A 24,484-nucleotide genomic window follows, 5' to 3' on the forward strand; every position below is an offset into this window, starting at 1 on the left:
TTTGGCAAGATATCAAAACCCTAATTTCCCCATAAGGGTATCAAGCCTGAATCAAACTTCATCCCCTCCTTTTCCCAAGTCCCAGCCTCACCGAGTTCTCCTAAATTCCAGACAACAGGTTTCTCAAATCATACCATCCTGTGTAGCTCCAGGCAGCAACCCCTTTAGCCTTCAGTAGACTGCATTCATTGCCACTGATATTATGTGTTACATGGTATAACATTTCCATAACATGTAACAGTCTAACATCCCTATATAATTTAATACATTGTGCACTACATAATATGTGAATTTACCATCAACACTTTCTCCCCTCGCTCTGACATATTATGCAATTCTGTTCTTAATGTTGAGGTATATTTTTATGGTGCAACATTTTAAATTTAACTCTCCTTGTATTAAATAATTACATGGCTGCATTTATTTTTGGTGTGTCATTATGACCCCTTATTCTGATACTGTGTACCCTGGTTCTGAAAGCCAGGTAGCAAAACCATAGTAAACTAAGAGGGAAAAGTTCTGATGAGCAGTACCAGTAAAAATACTGAGTTTTCACAGTGCTCAAGTCAGATGCCTTCCAGTATGTGTGTAAGCTAAAGCATTTCATAGTGGGGGAAAAAAAAACATTGCTATCAATAAAACATTCCCAAACTACCTTGTCCAAAGGATATGGCACAGTTAATTATGTACAATTTATGACCTTCTTTAATCAATGAAAAATCCCCACTTAATATGGGGGTTGAGGCTATGACCCTGGATTGAAGAGTCCTATTAACTACCAAATGAGCGGACTAAGTTGTGAAAAAAGTTGTTTCAGAAACTTTCCAACATGGGTGAGAGCTTCACAACACAACCCTAAAATATTCATTCAAACATTTATCCCATTCTCTCTTCCCACCTACTCCCATCACCAGTGAGAGCAAGAAACCCTTGGACAAAGTAGTTTGGGCTGCACAGTCATTCATACTGCTGGCTCAGAGCACCAGGGACTTGGGTTTGATTCCAGCTTTGGGTAACTGCATGTGTGGAGTTTGCATGTTCTCCTGTCTCTGGATAGGTTTCCTCTGGGTGTTCCGGATTCCTCCCACAGGTATGTGCAGGTTATGTGGATTGGCCATGATAAATGCAGGATTATGGGGTCTGGGTAGATTGCTGTTTAGATGGTCAGTGCAGACTCAATGGGCTGAATGGGCTGCTTCTGCACTGTAGGGATTGTATGATTACAAAGTCTGAAGCTGGATGAACACAGCAGGCCAAGCAGCATGTTAGGTGCACAAAAGCTGACGTTTCAGGCCTCGACCCTTCATCAGAGAGGGGGATGGGGAGAGGGTTCTGAAATGAATAGGGAGAGAGAGGGAGGCGGACCGAAGATGGATCGAGAAGACAAGAGAGTTGCAGTGGGAGAGAGATTCCCTGTTGGTCTGGATGGAGGAGGTTCGTAGTTTTATGATATGTTCCAGTATGAAATGTCATACCTGATTATATTCATTGTCATTGTTGCAGACATTGCTGCTACATTTTCATTGGCATTTTATTCTGTTGTGATTTTCTATCCCAGTCTGCATTTTGAGGCATTAAACACATAAATAGAAAATAGGAATGGGCGTAGACCATCCATCCCCTTGAGCTTGCACCACCAGTCAAACAACTTATTGTTCATGGATGATCTTCTGCATTAATGCTATTTTCCTGCAATATTCCTAAATTCTGTGATAATTTTAATGTATAGAAATCTTCCAACATCTGTCATTGAATCATAGATTCTCCACAGTGTGGAAGCAGGCCATTCAACTCCTTGATTCCACACCTAACCTCCGCAGAGCATCCCATCCCTGTAACCCTGCATTTCTCATGGCTGGACACTTTGGGTAATTTAGTGTGGCCAATCCACCTAACCTGCAGGCTTTTTATCTGCACTCAATCTGTTCATTAAAAACTATTGATATGACATTGGGTGCCTCCATTTCTCTGCCCCCCCCTTCACCCAATTCAACCTATCTCCCTCTGAGCTGACTGCACTCTGTGCGCGTGGATCCAACCCTGACTTTGTTATTAAGCCTGCTGATAAGGGTGCTACTGCTGTAATCTGGCAAACTGATCTCTGTATTGCACAGGCTGCGTGCCAACTCTCAGATACCTTCACTTATCTTCCCCCAGACCTTGACCCCACCATGGCACATCAGGCCATTGTATCCACCACAGTTACTGACCTCATTTCATCCGGTGATCTTCCCCCTACTTCCTCCAAACTGATAGCCCTCCAGTCCCAAACAGCTCACTGCTATCTCCCTCCGAAAATCCACAAAGAGCACTACCAGAGTCGACCCATTGTTCAGCCTGCTCCTGCTCCACAGAACTCATCTCTTCCTACCTTGACTCAGTCTTTTCTCCCCTGGTCCAGTCCCTGCACATGTACATCTGTGATTCTTCTGATGTTTTCTTCCAGTTTCAGAATTTTGAGCTTGCAGAGTCCAGCCACCACCTCTTTACCATGGATGTGCGACCCCTTGACATGTCCATCCCCCACCAGGATGGTCTCGGGGCTCTCCGCGTCTTCCTGGAGAAAAGGCTTGAACCGTCCCCACCCATCACCACCATCCTTTACTTGGCTGAGCCTGTCCTCACCCTCAACAACTTCTCTTTTAATTCCTCTCATTTTCTTCAGGTCGGAGGTGTGGCCATGGGTACTTGCGTGGGCCCCAATTACGCCTGTCTCTTCGTCAGGTACATGGAAAATTCTTTCTTCCAGTCCTATTCCGACCCTGATCCACAACTCTTTCTACGATATATTGATGATATCATCGGTACTGCTTCATTCTCTAGTCGAGAATCGAAAAAGTTCATCGATTTTGCTTCCAATTTCCACCCCATCCCCATTTTCATTTCTATCTCTGAGTCCTCCTTTCCCTTATTTGACATCTTCATTTCTATTTCTGGGAATAGCCGGCCACTAATATCCACTATAACACACTGATTCCCACAGCTACCTAACTATACATCCTTGCACCCTACTTCCTGTAAAGATTCCATTCTATTCTCTCAGTTCCTCCATTTCTGTCACAAATGTTCTGATGATGCCAACTTCAACAAGGGAGTCTCTGAAATGTCCACTTTCTTCCTCAACAAAGGATTCCCCAGCAACATTGTCAACAGGGCCCTCCAACCGATTCTGGCCCATCTCCAGCACTTCCACCCTCACCCCCTCTCTTCCCTCCTGCAACAGCGATAGGGTTCCCATTGTGCTTACTTACCATCCCATCAGCATCCACATCCAGAAGATCACTACCATTCCACTAACTCTAGCAAGATGCCACCACCAGACACAGATTCCCCTCCCCTCCCCTGTCTGCCTTCTGCAGGGACCATTCCCTCCAGGACATCCTAATCCACCCTTCCTTTACTCTCAACAACTACCTACAGCATCATGGTACCTTTCCTTGCAACCACCAAAGGTACAATACCTTTCCACTTACCTCCTCCCTCCTCAATATCCGAGGCCCCAAACATACCTTCCAGGTGAAGCAGCACTTTACCTGCACTTCTCACAATCTAGTCTCCTGCATTTGCTGCTCACAATATGGTCTCCTCTACATTGTGGAAATGAAGCATAGACTGGGTGACTGCTTTACAGAACATCTACATTCTGCCTGCAAAAAGACCCTGAGCTTCCAGTTGCCTGCCACTTAAACACACTACCCTGTTCCCTGGTCAACATTCCTGCCTCTGGCTTGCGGCAGTGTTCCAGCAAAGCTCAGTGTAAACTGGAAAAACAACCCCATTTTCTGCTTGGGGACCTGCAGCCCTCCGGATTCAAAATCAAGTTCAATAATTTTAGCATGGGGATAATTTTAGGGCCTGAACTCTCCTATGTCCTAGTTCCCTACCCACACATACATAGTCTGCCATTACACACTATCCATTGTTAGCCACTAACAATCTCCCTTAACAGCCATTCACCCTCTTAGCCAGATTGTGCAAGTGTTTCTCTTTCTTTGGGCTCTATCCCCACCTTATCATTTACTCCTTACCCCCTTTCCCCACTTTATCTTCTGCATTTAATCTGACATTTTCCTAACTACTGTCAATTCTAAGGAAGCGCCACTGGACCTGAAAGGTTAGCTCTGATTTCTCTCCACAGATGTTGCCAGACCTGCTGAGTTTTTCCAGCAATTTTTGTTTTTGTTCCACCTAACCCACACATCTTTGAAGAGTATGGGAGAATGTGCAAACTCTACAGGCTGTCACTTCAAGCTGGAATCGAACCTGTCCTTGGCAATGTGAGGCAGCAGTGCTAACCCTCATAACCCTCTGAGGAGAGACTTCCAAAGATGAGTGAAAAAAATTCCTCCTCATCTCAATCCTAAATGTCATACCCCTTATTTTCATAGTGCACACTATATTCTTTGTTCTCAGACTGGGCAAACATTCTTCCTGCATTTACCCTATCAAGCTCTGTAATGATCAATTAGATCACCTTTCACTCTTACAGCAACTAGGCCCAGTTTCTTCAATTTCTCCTCATTAGGCTGGGTCATTATGTGCATTCAAGGCAAATATATACAGATTTTTAATCCGTAAGAATTGCGAGAGTCGTAGGGAAAAGACAGGAAAGTGAAGTTAAGAATTATCAGGCCAGCCATGATATCATTGAATTGCTGAGCCAATTCAATGGGCAAAATGACATACTTCTGCTTCGATATCTTATGGTCTTAGGAATGCATGAGTGTAAATGTTTCAGCTTTGTACGCATCATTGAAAATGTTGTGGATAAAGCAGTTATGTAAATAACTTAGAGATAATGGGAACTGCAGATGCTGGAGAATTCCAAGATAAAAAAATGTGAGGCTGGATGAACACAGCAGGCCAAGCAGCATCTCAGGAGCACAAAAGCTGACGTTTCGGGCCTAGACCCTTCATCCCTTCATCATATGTAAATAACTTAGTTGGCATTTCAGGATTCTGACAAATAGATACTGTGTTGGGAAATAGTAATTGGGTTAAAATTGAATTGTGGAGTGACTGTCATATGTGATTGTCAACTGGAGTCTTTTGGGTTACTCAACGTTGTGAAAGGGTACTGGATTCTTCCTGAGATAATGGGAACTGCAGATGATTCTTCCTCCCTCTTTGCTTTTTCACTTCAAACTTTTCTTCTTGAGATGGTGTACGAATGCTTAACGGCTGCATTCCCGTTATAACTAGATTTTAGAGGACAGAGCAGACCATCATAAACTTAGATACACACTCTGGCGAGTACTGGTGTGCACAACCTGCGAGGCTGAGGGATTCACACAGTGTAATTGTTGTTTCAGGATGCTAATTACCTATTCCATGACATATCCTTGTTGCTACACAGCTCTGGTTAAAAATGCAGTGTCCTTGCATGGTCAAGTGCAAATGCAACAGGAGTAATTAGTCAGGCGTGTAGACCGCATCCCTCAGGATCCAGATTCCTGGTGGTGGTAGTACGAATATGGAATGTTTGGCTCACTGCTGAAGGCAGATAGGTGCTTCAAAGATACCAGCATTGACCAAGATGATGTTCTGGTCATGGTGACGCATGAACTGCACATTTATGCAATGCCAGATCAAACAGGGGACACACACATCTCCATTAACTTATGCAATTTACATATTAAGATACACATTAATAATATCTGCCTTTCAGGTTCTTCCCGTTGCGCCAACTACAAGCCTTCGACTTTCGCGACCTGATCACGTGAGCTTGCGACATTATCGCGTCACTGGGCGCCACACGGCGTGCGCAGAACGTACGGACGTGTGACGCGCCGAGGTCTCGGTGACGCGAGCACGCCAGAGGCGGTCTGAAGACCGCGATCGATGCTTCACAATAGACAGAGCCGGAAGTGAGCGAGATGCTGCTTTTCGTGTGACTGACTGTCCTTCTCTTTCTGCTGGTCTGCCGCGTAACCTAGAGCGTGGGCAAAGTGCTGGCCACTCGGTCGCTGGGTTGCTGCGGGAAAAGAGGAGAGAAAAACAGTTAGAGACAGGTCGGTGTCCTGGCTGCAATGAGGTTTACTTCGCACAGAGTGACGGTTGGGCCGTTCGCCTACCATCAGCGGGTGAAGTTAGTACGCATGCTCATCATATACTTGTCAATCAGCAGCAACCATAAGAGTTGTGCATTGTTGCTGTTTTGGTGCTGCATCCAGGTCTCCAGACTGATTTTTTTTAATATACTGCATTGCTTCGGCTGCTAATGACTCGTTCTCTCGTGACCTCTCCCTGTTTTCATGTAATTAGTTGAATTTTATCAGGATAGATGTTGAAAATAACTGTTCGTGACATTGTCTGTTGCTTTCACGTTCAGTTATTTTCCTGGACGCCTCTTAGTATTTCTGGAAAGGTTTTGTGGCAAGATCGCTGTTTTTCTTTTGGCTTGAATTTGGCTTGACTTCCAGCCGCTAACGTACTAAAGCCCGGGCACGTTATCCCAGCCTGGAGTAAAGTTTGATGAAGCTTTCGGGTACTCACTGGAGTGTTGTATAAAGCAGAAAATTTGACTGATCCTACCAGATTTTGTAGCGTCACAGTCATTTTCTATAAACAGCTGCCAAACTTCAGAGTCTGTCTTATATCCACCGAGGAACAGAAACATGCAAATACTCAATTTTCCAATGTAGTGATGTATAGTCAATTCTTGCATCTTTTGGATTAGCTGTACATATATGATTAGCTGTGTTCAAGGGAATTGGTAATGCAGTGTAACTGCTGTTATGAATACATTTTCATGGAATTTAAGATGTGCAGTTTGTAATATTTATCAATAGTTTATCATTTTTATGGAGTATTTCAGAGGATAATGGATAGTTTTAAATGAATTAAAAGGCAGTAATCAAATTAAGGGACTCATAATCAGCAAAGCTTGATCAGTTTGAAACTACTGTCTGGAAGCCAGGATTAGTAATGCGTTTAGATTTACTTTAGCAGCTATTTTATGTGAATGAATGGGTCTGTTTCATAATGTTGTTTTGTTTCCTGTTGAAAGACAAACAGTACAAATAATGTAGAATTAAAGTTTTAACAGTTTCACGATCTGTGGATTGTTGGTATGCCTCACTGTTGTATTAGCTTGTTTAGATCTGTTGATTGTTCATGTAAACCAGTAATGCAGCTTTATCTTGCTGCTGCTGCTATCACCACCCTTTACATAATGTGACTGACCATGAGAGAGGAGTGACTGCTGTCATTAGTCATGATATTAAAGCATTTGAAATCAGAAGCAACCTGGAGAGGGGGAATACATTTAGGAATTGACCTAGTCACTGTATTCCATATTTCTTTTTCAAAAAAAAAGTCTTACAGAATGTTACGGGCAGAAAATGAATTAAAACAAAAAATCTCTCCCTATTTATTCCAGAACCCTCTCCCCATCCCCCTCTCTGAAGGGTCTAGGCCCGAAACATCAGCTTTTGTGCTCCTGAGATGCTGCTTGGCCTGCTGTGTTCATCCAGCTTCACACTATGTTATCTTGGATTCTCCAGCATCTGCAGTTCCCATTATCTCTGCCAAATACTTTATTTGGTTGAGTACCAAATCTAAGCAAACATCCTTCAGTGGGAAAATATGAACACAGCTGTGTGTATAAGATGTTTGTACTTTTTCAATGCGAAGATAATTTGGAAATTGCCTTCCTTTTAGACAACTCACATTTAATCTGACTGCTGTTTTGCTAATTCTAAGAAATTAGGAGCTGACCAAAGTGGACATTTTGTGTTTTAGAATGAGCAGTTTGTGCAAAGATACAGGTCATAAAAATTCAAACTATCCCAACTGTCTTTTTTTTTTAAGCATCATCCTTTGGACTATGCGTTGTTTACTACAGTGAGGAAAAAGTCCTCGATCTCTGCCAGAAGGTGTTTGACAGACCAGAGTTATTTTTCCCACTTCTAGCTGGTGCCTCCCTGTAGGATCATAGCCAAGAGAATTGGCAATGCAGTATAGCTGCTGTTATGAATACATTGGTTCAGACCTTGCTGCAGATCAGGGCAGTACTAAGGGAACGCTACACTGTTGGGAGGCCCCCTCTTTGTCTAATATGCTAGGCTGTCATAAGCAAATTATTGAATGCACTTCTTTTTGAATTTTTCTGGATCTGGCTGTTTTGTATGGTAGCTGCTGCAGTGAGATAGAGCTCATCCCTGTGATAGTATGTGAAACAGTAGATGAGGTGGTAAGATGTTAGTTTTTCTCTTTGGGAGCAGCAGGTTGAAGCTGAAATTTGAGCTAAAACGCAAAACAGTTTGCAGTAAAGATGCAACACCTTTTAATTACAGAAGGATAGGAAACTTGAAAAAATAAATTGTAGAACTTTAATGAGCCAAGCCCATTCCTCAAAACGACACCAATATTGCATACAGCGTTATAACACAAAATGTTTTTCTCCACCCTAATTATTCAGTGTAATTGCACTTTCCTCATTTGGCCTTTAGTTTTTGCATGCAACTGACTATACTTTTAAGCATCCCTGTACAATCTTTCAGAAGTATTTGTGGTGTAGATTTTTGAATCCTCTTACTGTCTTAAGATGGCTGATTTCTATTCTTGCCCTTTAATTCTTTAGTAAAGTGATAATTACTTTCAGAATGTAATTATTCCTGATCAATTCTGAAATTGTCAGTAAAGTAACTTGGGCATTTATTTATGGAGCAGTAACTGTTTGAATTTAGTATTTTGCTAATATTCAGTAACTGCTAATCAAATGTAAAAATGAATCAAAACGATCTAGTATTTTGCAAGGATAATTGCACTCCGTTGCTTTCCCATCTTTGTTTAATTTCTTCCTCGTATAAACTTTAGATCCCCATATTCATATTTCTGTTCATTGTCCTGTCTGCGCTGCAAGTCGCCACTCATAACCTCTCAATGGAAAAAATACTTAGAATGGCGCTGTCTGGCCTTTGGGTGATGATGAGAATATGTTTCCAGTTGTTGGTCAATTTAATCACCCTCTCACCTCTTGGTCTTTGGTCCAGGTTCCCCTATCCTGGTTGTTTCCCAAGTATAGCCCTCATCTCTATGCCTTTGAGTTCAAGGGGCACTGATTTCAACATATTTAATAAATTACTTGTCACTTATTATTTATTTTTGGACCTTTCATTACTTAGCCCAAAGCATGTCTTATACCGTGATCTTCATGGAGAGAAAATATAGTTTAGCTTCTCTTTAAGCCCCTTGTCCCTTTCCCCCATTCTTGCATCTAACAGGTCGACCAAAATGACGGACTTTATTATTAAAATCTAGACAGTCTGTCAAACTACTTGTCCTAATGTCTGGAATTCCCTCCTTAAATCTCTCTCTTTTTCTCTTTTTTTTTTAAGGTAGTTGTTAATATTAATTCTTTAACCTGTCTTTAATTTTTTTCTCACTCTAACCAAGTTTTTAGTTCCTAAATAACTTTCAACATCTTGGTATTAATTTTTGTTTCATTATGCTTTTGTGAAATGCCATGGGATGATTGGCTTCTTTAAGAACTGTTAATCAGGTGCAAATTCTAAACACAAGAGAGAAATAAACCTGATTTTGTGAATTCAGGATATCCTGAAGTGCCTCTGAGCAAGCAAAGTGGTTTTAAACTGTAGTCACTGAATTGTGATGCTAAAAAATCCTGGCAATCCTTTTACACACAAGCCTTATGCACAGCAATCAGTTAAATGATCATGTAATCCATGATTTTGGTGGTGTAAATGTTGCCTTAGAAACCAAATACCCTTCTACTCTTCAAACTGTGCCATTGTCGCATTAATATTGATATGATGGGCAGACTGAACCTCAATTCAAAACTCATCACCTCAAGTACTCCACTGCAGGGTCAACCTAAGACTGTACTTCAATATAGAATTTGAATCTACTACAGCCTTTTGAATCAAAAAGGCCAGACCCAGCAGTGGGACTAACTACATTAGCCATCCTACAAAAGGTACTTGCTGAATCCAATCTGTACTCCTGCTTCTGGGGACATTGAAGAAATAGCTCAGCGGTCTCACAGACTTTTAAGCATTTTGTAAGTAAACTTTTATATCACACTGACGTTATTGTCCCTGATAGCAACCGAATAATCAAATTATATTGTGTTAGAGGTATAGTTTTTGCAATGCTTTATTCCAGAGTGCAGGTATTAGTTGCCAGGATAGAATGTCTGATATAATGAGATGTAGAGCTAGATGAACACAGCAGCCCAGCAACATCGGAATATCGCTTCTGTATTGTTGCAGACAGCAGTGTGAGTTTAATTTGAGGAAAAAGAGATGGTTGCATTTATATAGTGCCATTCATGACTGCCAAATGTCTCCACGCTTACTATTTCAAATACTTATGGAATGCAGTTACTGTTGGAGGAAGTACAGCAGCCAATTTGCTCACAGCAAATTCCCATAAAGATATGATGCTGCAGATGTTGGAATCTGCACAGAAAATAACAAATGCTCAAGAACACAGACGGTTCAGGCAGCATTCAAGGAGAGACAGTAAGCTAACATTTTGAGTCTAGATGACTCTTCATCAGAGCTTACTTGATAATCTGCTTTTGTCATTAAAAAATACATATTGATCAACTCCACTTCTACTGCTTTGAAATATGTTATTTTGGATCGGGTGCCTGAAAGTGCAGACAGGACACCGTTTAGCGTTTTTTCCAAAGCAGCACCTCCAATAATGCAGTACTGACTCAGGTACTGCACCAGAGTGTGTCAGCCTTGATGTTTGTACTCTCATGCCAGATTGGAATTTGAAACTGAATCCTTGTGACTCTGAGACAAAGTGCTACCCAACAGGGTCACGGCTAACACCTGCCTGTGATTGCTGAAACAGGGTTTGGTTGCTATCCGGGTTGTTGTTGAAGAGAGTAATCTATCCTGCATGTTTTTTGACTATATAAACTGATCCATGTGGCATTTTGTGAGACGAAAGTACGTAGCCACAATTAACTGTGGTTTGTTGCACGAGGCATTAGATACTTTATTTACAATTCTTTTAAAGCCTAAAAACAAAAGCCTGGAGAAAGAGAAAACTGCTCCGATTCTTCAATGTCAAATCCTTTTGCTTTTTTGTATTATATTTATATCTAGTAATGTTTAAAGAAACTCCAGTGAACTTAAAATTGTTTACTTCTGTGTATTTCATACAACGGTTTTAAGTTTGTAAATCCAAGTGCTCGTTAAATTGTGGTTTTAACTGTGTAGTTGAAGCGTTAGCATCCAATTACATACTCACATGACTGTTAAATGACGTTAAAGTAATCTGATAATTTATTCAGGATAGACCTAAACGCTAATGCCCATCTCAACAAAGCTAAATATGTGTGTTTATTGTTAATATATACCAGCTATGATACGTCAATTTTTGGAATGAATCACATGAATTGGTACCCAACACTCTGGTTTATATGCATATGTTGTTTGGATCTGAGCAAGGAAACTGTGCTGTATGAATCAGTTCCATTTTGAGCAAAATGGTTTAGCTGAATTATTTTATTTCAGGTGAAGTACAGAAGCTTAGTCTTGTTTCGTGAGGATTTTTTGCTGAAAGGCTGTATTTTGAGTTTTCGTGTGCCTTACTCAAAATCTACCAAAGAGGTAAGACTGATACCTTATTGATGGATTAACTTTGTCACATCATTGGCTATTTTTTAGGTGGAGCTGCAAAGGTAGTGTTTCTACATTTTCAAATGTCACATTTTTCCTGAGATTTGTTACATTTTGTACAGAAGGCCCTGCTTTCTGATCTTCCTATGTGTTAATGATGAAACACTAAGTCTTCCTAGAATTGTAACTTTTATTGCCCTCTTAACCCAGCCAAATGCAAAGGGAATTTTTTGCCAAGAAAATAAACAAAAAAACTTGTATCCAGGCTTCTGCTAGTACTACTCTCTAAACAGTTGTTAAGATGAGTCCTTGAATGATATAGAGTTTACCTGAGTGTGATTTGTGTTATGATCCCAGATCATTGAAATAGGAAACAAGTCTGGTCCCAGAATAAAGCCTTGCTTGATGGATCATAAGTATTTTTTTCAGCTTTATTGTTGTGCTTGTTAGTCACTGAATGTAGTTACAGGCAACTGCCAGTGTTCTTTACAAAAGAACAAATGCAGCAATTGTGTGTAAGAAATTTTATCAATATTAAAGCAGTTTAGAAAAAATCTTAACATCAGCAAAAGAAAGATTCAACCTTTCTTGTCCCAGCGATATCCTTTACTCAACTGTGGTGAATTACCTTCACTTCTTAATTGACTATTTCCAACTCTGAGGACCAGGATTTCTTTTTAATTCTTAGAGCCAAGAGACTGCTACAAACTCTCTCTCAACCTGGAGATTCTACAAACTATATACTACCATTCTGGAAATTTCAGTACAACTAAAAAACACCGCCCTTCTTGATAGGCTGCAACTGTTATCCTGAACTGAGTGGCCTTAACTGTGTTTCTTTAGGTCATGAGATTATCCATTATAAACACGTTGTCAATTAATAGCACAGCTATTTTGCTGGGCGCTTGACTGAACACATTTGTTTTCTTGCAAATAGTGTAATTGATTCACTGCTGTAAATGACTTTCTGCCTTTTTTGTTTGAAAAGATTGCTTTCACGGAACTGAAACTAAAAATACCATTTGCTGTACTGGAAAATCCAAATTGTCAAATGATAATGTACAATAAACCTTTATCACATCTCCATCCAAAGAAAAACATGAAAAGAGGCACCTCCTTTAGATGCATTTTTATTTTCTATCAGAATTTCTACCTATAATTATTTGAGTATTATGTTGACAATAATAATATTCCTTTCACCATTTCAATTACTCTGCTCTGACTATTCTCCCTGTCATAGTGACTTTTGAACATGTTAACATGATCATCTTTTTTTACTCCCCACATAATTCACACAACTGAGTTTTTTTTTTAAATGTCTAAAAGTTTTAATGGCTGCCCAGACACCAGTAACCGTGTTACACCTTTGTCCGAACAAACAAAATATTGAGGTTTGGTCTTTTTAGCTGCTCTGGTTTTTGTTGTTTTGTTGAAATTTGACCTGTGTAATATACTTTGACAGCAGTCCAATTTTATATGTCTAGTATCTCCACTCAGTCATTTATTTAAAAGATGTACAAGTCCCTCCTGAATTCCTATCCTGCTAAGAGATCCACTTTATTATGATCCAAGCTGATGTTAATTCTGGTCAAGTCAGATTCCAGTCCTGGTCCCCTCTTACTGCCTCACGAGCTTCCTCATCGAAAGGATTGTAAGCTGCCACTTCAGTCACCTCCACCAGAATGCCATGATCAGACACATTCCCCTCCCTCCCTTTGTCAGCATTCCACAGGGTCTGTTCCCTTCGCCACACTCTGGTTCGCCCCTCCTTCATTCCCAACACCCCTCAACATTCCCATGGCACCTTCCCTTGCAATCAGAGCAGATGTTACTTGCCCATTTACCTCCTCACTCTCCAAGGTCCCAGACATACCTTCAACGTGAAGCAGGGTCTTACCTACAATTCATTCAATCTAGTCTACTGTATTCTTTGCTCACAGTGTGGCCTTCTGTACACTGGGGCGATGAAACGTAGACTGAATGACTACTTTATAGGTCACTAGCATTAGGACTGTCAAAATGGCTGCGAGTTTCCTGTTGTCTGCCACTTCAACGAGCTGTTGTGTTCCCACGTCTACATATTTCTCTCCTAGGCTTGCTGAAGTGTTTCAGCAAGTCTCATTCTCTTACAGTTTTGAAGTGGCTAACATCTTGAATTTGGCTTTTGATTTGCACTGGTGATGTTATTTATTAATCAATTACAACCTGTTGCATTTGTCTAACTCCTGTTTTAAATGCAAATAGTTTAACTGCCAAGGGACATTTAGCACAATTCTGACCATTCCAGTCCTGCCAAGGTAGAGTATTACAAAGTATTTTGTTGCATGAATAATCATGGAGCTATGCTATACTTCTAAACTAGAAACCCTAATTAGTCAAATAACCTATAATAGAGATGGAAGGGTAGGTGATATGCTGCAAACCAGCACGTAGGAGCTGATGGATACCATTGTGATACATGGCTACCAGATCTGCGGTTATTGTAGCCTGAGGAACTTCAGCTCAGAGTTTGAGCTACAGTTTGAGCTTTGGACCCTGTGATAGATCAAGCAAGAGTTCAGTTAGCTGGGCACTTTGTTCCACAAGCCAAATTAGGAAGCAGACAACAAAAGTAATCTCTGAATTAACTGTCTGATGCAAAAAAAATTGGCATAGGATCAGAGAATTGAATGCTAAGTCCAAAGTTTTTGGTGTGGAAGAAATGCCTACTGAATATTTTGAATACAGGAAAACAGTTACATATACGCAATGGGGAAGCAATGGCGCTTAAGGGCCAGAGGTTGAGAGTTCCAGTTGTGAGGTTAACTTTGACAGCTGATGGCTTGTGGATTGCCATCAGAACAAATGATCATGGAAGATGTTGAATTTCTTTAAGATTCCTCACTCACATCTAACTCCCAACCCAGACTTTGAATTTTATCCCTCTCTAGACAGTACAGGTTGAGCGGTGAAGAGTGTAGCACATTAAATGCCCATGGGAGTATACAATCTTTTAAACAAGTCTGGCTTTTTTGCCAATTTCTACTGTTTCAATTTTTCAGCTGCTATAATTGGAGAAATTTAACTGTAGTTAGATATGCCTGTTCATGACATCATTTCAGATTTCCCACGTTAGTCATTGAACAATTCACTAGAAGAAATAAACTAAAGTTTGTGAATGACTTGTTAGCAAGGTGGACTTCATGAAGGGTTTGAGATTTTTGTTCCAAGCATGTTTATCCATTGTTTGTGTTCAGCTGTGAAATAGAACATCTTCCAACTTTGGTGTCTATTGCTAATATCAAAATATTCTTGTCAAAAAAACACAGATGAAAAGCGGAGAACCTCGCTTCTGCTCAGCGGTGTGATTTAAATTCTGCTTCAGAACTTTAATCTAATTGTGTATTACTAGAGACTATGTCTACATATTTACTAATTTAAGCTTTTAAAAATCAAATATGTTGTGAACAAGAGAATGTAATAAGATTGTTCTAAATTGTCTCTTTTGATTTTAATTCAAGGTCACATGGTGTAATAAAAAGGGATGATATGTCCAGCTAATAAAATGTGAGGCTGGATGAACACAGCAGGCCAAGCAGCATCTCAGGAGCACAAAAGCTGACGTTTCGGGCCTAGACCCTTCATCAGAGAGGTAGAGCTCTCTGATGAAGGGTCTAGGCCCGAAATGTCAGCTTTTGTGCTCCTGAGATGCTGCTTGGCCTGCTGTGTTCATCCAGCCTCACATTTTATTATCTTGGATCCTCCAGCATCTGCAGTTCCCACTATCTCTGATATGTCCAGCTGTTAGTTCTGCCTGGCAATAAGCCTTTGAGGCCTGGTTACCATGGGGACAGAGGCCAGGTTAATTGCAGTTGAAATGCAATAACACTTGGATATCAAAAACAGAAAATTTAGTTTTTCCAAAGGTAGACTTACAGATTAAGAGCAGTCTGTGTAAATAACTCCTGGACAGACAGAGACACATGGACAGTAGCTGCTGCAGTCAGCAGAAGGAAATATAATTTTTCTCTATTAGCTACAAAACTGAATGTAAGTAGGGAGACTTCTAGTCAAAAAGATTGAATTCTTGAAGTTGAAGCACTCTGGAAGAAGTTGGGGAAGGAGTTGCTGGAGTAAGCCATGTACTAGATGTGTGTTTGGGATTTATCTCAGAAGATTCAGGGAATTGGCCTTAGGTCATAGAATGTTAAACTTGATAAAACAAATAGAAGTGAATCTTTTGGAAGTTGGGAATAACTTTGGACTGGTTCCTTTAAAGATTGTAATTCTGTGGAGAATGCTGTCATGTATGAAGGTAGCAAAGGGTTTTCAAGTAATAAAATGCAAGTACAGTATTCATTTTTGTATATTATTTGCTTATTTAATAAAGTTTAATCACATCTATTTTACCTTGTTTATTACATTAAAAGTTTCAGTGTGAAATCTTGTCTTGCAATTCTTTGAGTCACCAGGGATTCAAGTCTCTTTGACAGTGTTTAATCTCACTAGGGATGGTAGCAAGTTAATTAATCATTGATGAAGCAAATGTCATAAAGCCTTCAGCTTCCAAAAATATTCAAAAATATCAACTTGCTTGTTGATTCTTCCCCCCCCCCCCCCCCCCTTCAAAATGTTCTCTCTCAGTCTGTTGCACACACTGCTCAGTGATGAGGGGGAAGATAATTGGTCTCAGTGGTATTTTGTAGCTTGCATAAAGTACAGAGCAAGGATGGGCTGACTCATATCCTCTGAATTTAAAAAAAATCTTTGTGTTAGAAATGAATTGCAGTTCTCCCCTTCTGCATCTGTGTTGTTACCCAGATCAAGGTCATGACCTGCTGAGAGGGAAATTACAGACATAAGCCTATTTAAAGTGGCTGTTGCTCTTGATGCAGTGTAGAGCCTTTGTGATTTGCAGGTGAAGATTAGTTTGAATGAACTTGCCCTACATTTGCTGTTTTTTTTGACATCTCAACCTGTGCTCTCTTTTCTACTCTCACTTCCCTGATCTGAAAGCTATTTAATCTCACAGGAGCAACAAATTGCATTTGTACAAAACCTTGAATATAAAATATCCCAAAATGCTTAACATGAGCATTGTCAAACAAAAAGTTCTAAATATGAATGCATGGAGTGTAAGGAACAAATTAAAGGAGCTATAAGCACAAATTGAAATGGGAGATTATGATATATTAGCTCTGGTTGCAGAATGATTGATCGGGATTAGGATCTAAATATATAAGAGTGATATAGGATGGATAGGAACAAACGACACAGGAGGTCGAGTAGCCTTACAGACTAGAAACAAACTTATTTCAATGGTGGGGGTCGGTATGACGAGGGGAAAGCATTCAGTAGAGACTGTATGGGTGGAACTGAGGAACAGTAAAAAATCTAAAACTGCAGGAGCTATTGTGTACAGGTCCCCTGGCAGCACTTCTGAAGTGAGAAATGAGCCAAAACCAGCATAGTATTAAAGTGGGATTTTCGCTTCAACATAGACTGAGGGAGACAGACAAGCACCTGTCAGAAAGGTAGTGAATTTCTGGAGTCTATCCAGGATAGTTTCATACTACAGTATGTCCTGAATGCAAAAAGGGGACAAGTAATGAATTTAGTGATGAGTCAGATTTAATTGATAACCAAATTGTGCATGAGCATTTATCACATAGTGATCATAATATGATTGCTTTCAATTGAGCTTTTGGAAGTAAAAAGCATGCATCAGCTACAAGAGTATTAGCTATAGGTAAGGCAGACTTTAATGAGGCAGAGATTGTCCACCAGCAAACTGGGAAAATCTGCTAAAGAATAAAATAGCTGAAGAACAATGGAAGATTTTTATATAAACATTTAACATAATACAAAAGCAGTTTATGCCCCAAGAGGGCAAAGCTCCATTTCAGAAAAAACAGCCATGTACAACTAAAGGTACAGAATAGCATGAAATTAAAAGAAAGGGCTTACAAAAATATGAAAAACCGCACAGATCCCTGCTGAATAGGAAAAGGCAAAGGGCCACAAAGCAGCTTACAAGAGCTACTTAAAGGGATTGTAAAAGAAAACTTAACAACCTCAAAGTCAATAAGAAAAAAATATATTTACATAAAGGAAAAGCAGATTGTCACTGGTGATGTTGGCCCACTAAGGACTGAAAGTGCAGCTATTGCCAATAGCTGCAGGGAAATGGGCAGACATGATGAATTATTAGTTTGCCTCACCGATTTATGGTGGTGAAGGAGGATAGCTTGCCACAAGACTTGAGGAAAATTAATAGTGGGTAAGGGACAGGGACTGAATAAAATTAATGCAAGTAAAATATCAGTAATAATGAAATTAATGGAATTAGTGAACTTCACTCATCATCCTTAGGCAGCACCTTACGAACCCATGACCATTGCCCTCTAGAAGAACGAGCAGCAGATACATGGGAATGCCTCCATTTGGAAGTTCCCTTCCAAGCCACTCACCATCCTGATTTGGAACTATATCACTGTTTCTTCACTGTTACTAAGTCAGAATCCTCGAGTTCTTTTCCTAGAGGGCATTGTGGATCTACATATAGCACATGGTTCAAGACAGCAACTCACCACCAATTTCTTAAGAAGCAACTAGAGATGGACAGTAGATGCTAGCCCAGCCAGCAACACACTTACTCCATGTGCACGCGAAAAAAATTAGTGACAAATCCCTGGGAACAGACTATTTCCATCAAAAGGTGTTAAAGGAAGTATTGTAGATTGCCCTAACCCATAATCTTTGAATTCTGTAGATATAGGAGTCAACCTTTTGAAATGCAAAATTGAATGTCGTTTTGCTTTTTAAGAAGGATAAAACAGGAAGGCCAGAGAATTGCATACCAGTGATGGGGAATTTGTTAGAGCCTATAATCAAGGATTGAGTTAGCTGAACACTTTGAAAATTTTCAGTAAGTTATGGAGCGCTATCATAGTTTGATGACACATAAGCCTGCAACACCTTATTGAATTTTTTGAAGAGGTAACTAAAGTAGTGGACAGGGGAATGTCTGTTTTTTGTATGGTCTTCCAGAAAACGTTTGATAAAATCCTATATTAGAGACTGTTAACTAAGTAGAAGCCCGTGGACCTGACAGCAAATTACTCATATGGCTGCGAAACTGTTTGAGTGACAAGTGACGGAAGTCGGGTTAATGGGTAGGTACTCAGATTGGCAGGACCATTACAAGTGATGTCCTGCAAGGACCCATGTTTGGTCCTTGAATTATTTGCTAATGACAAATATTTGGTGGCATTGCAGACAGTTTACATGATAGTCTGTTAACATCCATTTGCAATTTTATGCTAAGTGAATGGGCAAAATATGTGGCACATGGAATTCAATGTAAGCAAGTGTGAGATTATTCATTTTGAACCAGAAAGGATAGATCAGATGGTATGAAGTCAAATACGGTGGATGCTTAAATTGATTTAGGGGTTCAGGTGCTTAGAAGTTTAAAATGTCACAAATGATGCAGAAAATAATCGAGAATGCCTATGGAATGCTGGCCTTTATATCTAGATGACTGAAATGCAAAGATGCAGACATTTTTCTGCAGTTATACAAAACCCTGGGTAGACCCCATTTGGAGTACTGAGAGTAGATTCGGACACTACACCTTAGGAAAGATATATTGACCTTGGAGTGGGTACAACATGTATCGACAAGAGTGATACTTGGATATGGTTATGTCATGAGGAGAGATTATACAAATTATAGCATTTGGAATGTTAAGGGGTGACCTGATTAACATCTTGAAGACTTCAGTAGGAAAAGGTAGGGTAGATAAAGGTAAACTGTTCCCGGTGGTTGGGGAGTGAGACCAAGGAAGCATAGTCTCAGGATTGGGGTGAGACCGTTCAGGTGAGATATTAGGAAGCATTTCTACACACCAAAGGGTAGATGTTTGGGACTCTCTTCAAAAAAATTAAAGGATGTGGGCCAAAGGCAGATATATGAATTTGGGCTACAGATCAGCTGTGATCTCACTGAATAGTGGAACAGGCTTGAGTTGCCATATTCCCAAAAGCATAGACACGAAACCACATAGCGATATCAGGACAGATAGAGGTGGATTTTATGGAAGATCTTAAGATGCTTAGAGGGGAAGTTGTGAAGTTTGTGGCCCTAGCAGATGAAAACATGTTACTCAATAGTTTAAAATCTGTGATTTTCAAAAAGTCAGCATTGGAAGTAGATTCGGACAGAATTTTGGGGCTGGAGGCAATTTTACAAATATGAGAATTGAGACTTTAAAAGGATTTGAAAACTAGCATGACAATTTTAAAACCGAGACATTTCATCAGGCAGCAATAGATCCCATTGAGCAATGGGATGACAAGGGACTAGGACTTAGTGCAAATTAGGACATTTGGTGAATGTTTGGATCAGGCAGCAATATATCCCATTGAGCAATGGGATGACAAGGGACTAGGACTTAGTGCAAATTAGGACATTTGGTGAATGTTTGGATGATTTCAAGAGTGCAGAAGGTAGAATGTGGGAGGCTGCCAAGTATTCTGTTGGACTGGTTAGGTCTCAAGAAAATGAAGGTTTCTGCTGCATTTGAGCTGAGGCAGGAATGGAGTTGGGCCATGTTGTGGAAGGTGGAAAAAGGTGATTCTCATATTGATGTGGATACATGTTCAGAAGCTCATCTTAGGATGAAATATGACACCAATATTACAAACACTTTTTTTTGATTCAGCCTGTTACAGTTGCTAGGGAGAAGGAATGCAAATGACATTTAGGAAACAGTAGGGGGAACTGAAGGCAGAGGCTTTAGTCCAGCTCAGATTTCGTTGGAAGAAGTTTCCTGTTCACCTGCTGGATGCTGGGCAAAAGTCAGACCATTCAAAGAGAGTGGTGATGAAGCAGAACCGAGTGTTATCAGAATGTGTATTCAGGTGATATTATTGAGGGGACATGGAGTCAAGAAAGACAAAAGGGCTGAGGAGAGCATATCAGTGGTGACAAATCTGAAGATAAACTTAATGCAGATAATTCACTTGTTGCAATTTGATTAATAAGATTGAAACCAATTTAAGGTAGTTATACTCAGCTGGATGACAGAAGCAAGCTGTTGGACATATGAAAGGCTGCTGAGAAGATAAGAAAGGGAGTTAGTAGCAGTAATTAGGAATGTCATTTATGACTTTGCTAAGTGCTCTTTCAATGTTGTGACTAGGTTGGGGGCCTGATTAGAAGGATTCAGACATGAAACTGAAGGAATATGAGCATGGATTTGGGAGGTGAAACTGCATTCAAAGACTGAGAAATGGGACCTTCAGATGGTGCAGTAGTTTAAGGGCAGAGCATTCAAGGATTTTTGTTTTCCAAGCAAGAGGAGTGGGGTTGAAGGATGGAAAATGAAGAAACAAAGAACTGTTTAGAATCTCACCTAACATAGGGACTAGGAAGGAGAGTTGGATGATCAAAAGTTGCTGTGATGAGGTTGAGGGAGCAAGAGGCAATTATCATGGATAAAATGGATTTCAAGAGAGCAAGGGGGTGGAGATGGGACAGAATTTCATCGGTGTAGGACTTTGACAGTGAAAACCATTGGAGATGGCCTGACCAGTGTGGCTAGTAGAATTAAAAATCAAGATTAAATGGACTTTGAGACAATGTAAATTTTAAGGAGCACTTCCATTTTATTAAGCTAGACTGGTACAGCTCCTCACTGTTATCATCAATAATTTTACGTTTGTTCCAGTTACCCCCACTGGGGGACTTTTTAAATTTCATTTCAGATTTAATTTTATATTCAAACTATTTCCTATTCATCTCCTTCTTTACATCTGAAGAACATTTCAGCTAATTCTAAGCTTTCTGAAATGTGATTTTTGGAATGTCCTTTGTTTAAACTGACCATTGGTTTAGGATTGGCCTTATTTTGAACTGTTCTGTGGCATTGCATCTGAACACTTTCAAAATGGTGGAACACAATAATATGAAAAGATCAAAATTCAAATTCAGTAAAACAAATAAAAAGTTTATTTCATTCTTTCGTCACATCATAATAGCAGGGGATGTGGATAAAGAACCTGAGTATGAACGGTGCTTTAAAAGATAGGTGATGGCTTTGTGGCATTATCACTAGAATATTAATCCAGAGACCCAAGTAATGTTCAGGCGATATAAATTCAAATCATCCATGGCAGATGGTGGAATTTGAAGTCAATAATAATCTGGAAATAAGCGTCTAATGATAACCATGAAGCTGTTGTCGATTGTCAGGAAAAACCCATCTGGTTCAGTATTGTCCTTTAGCGAAGGGAACTGCCATTCTTGCCTGGTCTGGCTTGCATATGACTCCAGACCCACAGCAATATGATTGACTCCTAACTGCACTTAGGACCATTAGTGATGAAGAATAAATGCTGGTCCAGTCAGTGAAAACTACATCCCATGAATGAATTTTTAAAAAAAACTCCCATATATTCAGCACAAAATTTGCAATGAAAATATTCAACATTTCTGTTGCATAAATCTACCGTTTCAGATTTTGGACATCATGCAAAAATCAAGCAGTGAACTAAACTTCAAAAATATTCCTTTGTAAATACCTGCATGAAAAATGTTTAAAATGATGACCACCCTTGAAGGGAAATAAACAGGAACAATTCATTTTCACTTGTAGCCAGCCCTGGTAACAATTGTTTCGCTCTTGGACACCACCCACAACAACAAATGCGATGAATTTGCTATCCTTGTATGTTGCCATCCTCAGTGACACATCCATATCTCCTTTTTTTTTTCAGGGTTATTGGTGAATCATATCGCCTGGTTTTCATATCAGATTGTTTGTTTCAACTGTCTTCTCGTGAATTATCTTTACTGCAATGAAGTTCATTTTTAAATGTCACATTGGTGTCTATATTTGATAAAGTGTATTTGAATCATTACAAAGAATATTGCTTTGATCTGCGTTATGTTCTATATATTCTGTGATATGATAAAGCAATTCTAACATTCTTTCTGTAACATTCATATTGAGCCCATTTTGAACTTTAACCATTAAAATCTCTCCAGTTATGAAAATGTATTCATTCATCTAAATTAATTTAAACTTCCTTGTTTTAAAAGAAAAGTCTAACACTACATATTACTTGAATGAAAAGAGAAATCAAACGCTTAATAATACAACACTGTGCAATGTCTAATTTTGACTTTTTCCTTCCAGATGTAGGGCAGTATCTAAAATCCAGGTAGTACTTAGAGAATGTGATAATGGGAACTGCAGATGCTGGAGAATCCAAGATAATAAAGTGTGAAGCTGGATGAACACAGCAGGCCAAGCAGCATCTCAGGAGCACAAAAGCTGACGTTTCGGGCCTAGACCCTTCATCAGAGAGGGGGATGGGGTGAGGGTTCTGGAATAAATAGGGAGGGGGGGGGGCAGACCGAAGATGGAGAGAAAAGAAGATAGGTGGAGAGAGTATAGGTGGGGAGGTAGGGAGGGGATAGATCAGTCCAGGGAAGACAGACAGGTCAAGGAGCTGGGATGAGGTTAGTAGGTAGGAAATGGAGGTGCGGCTTGGGATGGGAGGAAGGGATGGGTGAGAGGAAGAACAGATTAGGGAGGCCTCCCCCTCTCCCTATTTATTCCAGAACCCTCTCCCCATCCCCCTCGCTGATGAAGGGTCTAGGCCCGAAACATCAGCTTTTGTGCTCCTGAGATGCTTGGCCTGCTGTGTTCATCCAGCTTCACACTTTATTATCTAGTACTTAGAGAATAACAGGATATGGACTTCTTGACGAGATATTATGAGAAAAGCAGCTTACTATAATGTCCTCTTGAATATAGCATGAATTTCCCATTGAACAGCAGTTTTACCATCTGGAACTCTTTGCAGAACTTCAACACAGCTGTTTACCATTCTAGAATATGTTAGTGTGCTTTGAACTGTGGATGTTGGGGCACATGATCTAATACCTGGCCTTACAGTGTTAACAATCTGAATTTACCTTAATAGCTGTAGAGACACTGTTTTTTGCATGGAAAGGAGACACTTATACAGCACCTTTCTCAACCACGCAATGTTTCGAGTGTTTAACAACCAAGGAAGGATTTTTAAAATCAGGTATCGTTGCTGTTGTAGTATAAGAAATGTGGTAGCTAATCTGCACACATCAAATTCCCTCAAGCAACAATGTAATAACAATCAGATAATCTGTCTTCATGGTGTTGATTTCAAGGATAAATAGTACTCAAGATACATGGACAGAGGATGAGTTGGCAGAGGTTATAAAACCATGTTCTTTGAAATACTTCAATGTCATTTCCTTCCATCAGAAGAAGCAAAGATTTACAGTCTCATCTGAAAGACAGGACCTCCGAGTTCAGCACTACCTGAAAACTGCGCTTGAGTAAAAACTTGATTTTGCACTAGTCTTGGAGAGGAACTTAAACTGACAGTGCTTCCAGCTGAACTATGGTGCACACAGGAGCAAGTTAATGTTGTAAATAGAATTGTAAAATCTTGCAACAGCCAGAGATAATTTGAGCTGTTCCTGCACTGGTGGTTTGAAAGGCAGCTGTGCCAAGTGTCCCATTCATACATTTTGTTGATTAGCCTGTTAATTTCCTTGCCGTCAACAACGTGTGCTGTCCCCTTTCTAAACTAATTTATCTGCTTCCACGACCTGTCATGTCTCTTAAAATGAGATGGGCAGAATGGCTGCCTTTTGAACTAAAAGCTCTCGTTTTTGCTTTCTCTGTTTAAGATAACTGTTGAAGATTTCAAGTGAGACATAATGGCATTTCTACTGACAACGCATTACTTCTTAAACAAAAATGTTACAATGCTTTTGAAATATGTGGACTAGATACTCTTTCAAGTTTCTCACTTCAAGGGCTATCTATTGTATTATTAGAATGA

At 39.9% G+C, this 24,484-nt stretch overlaps 1 protein-coding gene across 3 annotated transcripts in view; it reads left to right on the plus strand.

Moving 5' to 3' along the window:
* The first annotated feature begins 5,819 nt into the window (after positions 1–5,819).
* cab39l (calcium binding protein 39-like) overlaps positions 5,820–24,484 on the plus strand; it is a 91,587-nt gene continuing 72,922 nt past the window's right edge. The window contains exons 1-2 of one of the 3 annotated variants that reach the window (XM_048541073.2): positions 5,821–6,088; positions 11,499–11,594. The gene's annotated coding sequence lies outside the window, so the exon portion shown is untranslated. Of the gene's footprint in view, positions 6,089–11,498; positions 11,595–24,484 lie in introns of all 3 variants that reach the window. The other 2 variants (XM_048541072.2, XM_048541074.2) reach the window with 2 other exon arrangements.

Source organism: Stegostoma tigrinum, chromosome 12, assembly GCF_030684315.1.
Source record: "Stegostoma tigrinum isolate sSteTig4 chromosome 12, sSteTig4.hap1, whole genome shotgun sequence".
Taxonomy (NCBI): Eukaryota; Metazoa; Chordata; class Chondrichthyes; order Orectolobiformes; family Stegostomatidae; genus Stegostoma; species Stegostoma tigrinum.